Genomic DNA, 2,315 nt, shown 5'->3' on the forward strand with positions numbered 1-2,315 from the left:
ACATGGCAGCCCATGTCACCCATCAAAGAGTAGGTATTTTCTCCTCCAGAAGCCACATGATACAGAACTCCAACGTGGTAGGTGTCCTCCCTGCCTTTCCTTGGTCCTCCCACATCATTTATGACACGGGTCCTTGCAAACTCTCAGCTCCTTTGAAGTGAGTTTCTGGATTGAAGCACCACACCATGCTTCTGTCATTCTGGAAGCAGGGACATTGAGGCAGATACTCCAATGGTGTGATCAATGGCTAGGCACCCACGAGGAAGGGCTTCTTGGTAGCCTCTGGGGAACAAGTGCACTCAGTGTGTTAGATGTGAAATAACGACAATGAACTGTCTGGGGTGCTGTAAAATTGGTAACATTTAGAGATGTTAGAGAGGAGCACCCGGGAGACATGAGGGATGAGGTAAGTAACAGATGAGTATGTCACAAACATAAACTCAGACAGTGCAGCTATAGGTGAAACAGGATTCTCTGACAGAGATGCCCAATTTTACAAGAGAAGGAGAAGCAAAGAAGAATGGTCTAAAGAGAGCAAATTAGTCTCCATGGAAGGATATTTTTACATGAAACTGTAGCTATTGGAAGACATCAAAGATGTTAGAAGGGAAGACTATTTATGCAGAAGGAAAGACGGATATGCCAAAGATGCAAGAAAAACAATGTCATGTAAATATAAATACTTTTGTTTCAAAGGAAATGGGAACTAGAGATACGGAGATTGTATGTTGCTTGTTTGTTTGGCTAATTAATTGGTTATTGTATTATTTTTTAATGTATATGGACTGGAATGTGCATACAGTGTAATCTAGCAGATTATTTCCTTGCTCAAATCAGTGTTTCAGAAAGAATAGACTAGACAAAAAGTGTATTAATTGGGGAGAAATTGGAGGCAGACATTTCCTTGAATTACCTTTACAATTGATTTTAATTCTTTGAAATTCTATGTCCTAAAAGGATTTGTTATGCATTTTGAATAAAATACACTGGAATTATCCTAGATCCATTATCCCAAAAATGTATGACCCAATGAGAATGTTAAAGAGAGCAAGGACACATCACAGGGAAATATCTTGCTTTTTCCCTCCCCAAATTATTCTTTTAACATTTTGGTGAGTTATTTTTCATTAATATCCACAGATTACTATGATGAATAAATTGCCTGGCAGCTCACACGTTTTGCTCCTGAACTCCTGAATTTATTTCCTGTACAGCTCTTCCAGAAAGAATCAAGATCACACATCATCACATACAGGTGCAACTCACAGGACAAAGGGGTGAGAAGAGTAGGATCTTCCAGTCCCAAAACCTTCCATCGTCATTACCTGAAATTTACATCATTGGCCACACTCTTCTGACTTCAAGCAGAGCTGTGAAGTGTGTGGTCAGTGTGGATGGCACTGAACCCATACAGATCTAGACATTCTACTGAGAGAGGACAGAATAGATGTTTAGAGTCACCATGACGACAAATGGAATGTAGCACCATGAGGAGGTATAACCCAAGGTGGGGCATTTATGTAGGGGGAGAAGGTAGGAGATGGTGACTTTTATATGGAGGAGTGCAGAGATAAAGGAAATTTGGGATAACTTATTTTTTCAAGATTTCTGGCTTGGGCTATTGTAAATGGTGGTACCAATGATGGCCCACGTTTCAGGAGACTTTGGGAGTTCACTGTTGGGCATGATGAATTTGGTGTCACTGAAACAATACTCACAGGACTTCCTTAGACTGACATGACAGCAGCAACAAATAGATATAAGGTAGCCATGAAATGATTCTTTGGTGTATGATTCGGTCTCCTGAAAGGTCAAAAGGACAAAACAAAATGGCTAGTTAATTATAGTGTCAAATGGCTAGTATAGAATGCAATTGTGAATAGCCCAGCTCATTGACTTCATAATAAGGACTATCAGTTAGCTCTCTTACACACACCTGTCTGTGTGTATATGGGTGGGAAGCAGACTACACATTGTCATTCAACATACTGCATTTCCATTTTCCCCAGAGAGCCTCATGGACCAATGTCACCAGGCAGCGAGAACACAATATACTTTTGATTCACAACAACGAATTGTATTTCTTTACCTGGTTATATACTCTTATATCCTGAATACTACACCCTCTCTTTCTAGGATATAGTAGTTTAAATGCTTATTTAAAATATAAGGAAATAACTATAATAACAGAAATAATGATGAAGTAATGATAGAAATACTACTACAGTAATTTTAGAAATGATAATAATAAAATCAACAGTAATAATCATTGTCCCTGTATAACTACTATGTCCTAAACTCTTTTTTTTTTTTTT

This window comes from Enhydra lutris, unplaced genomic scaffold (genome assembly GCF_002288905.1).
Source record: "Enhydra lutris kenyoni isolate GAN:26980312 unplaced genomic scaffold, ASM228890v2 scaffoldscaffold106, whole genome shotgun sequence".
Taxonomy (NCBI): Eukaryota; Metazoa; Chordata; class Mammalia; order Carnivora; family Mustelidae; genus Enhydra; species Enhydra lutris.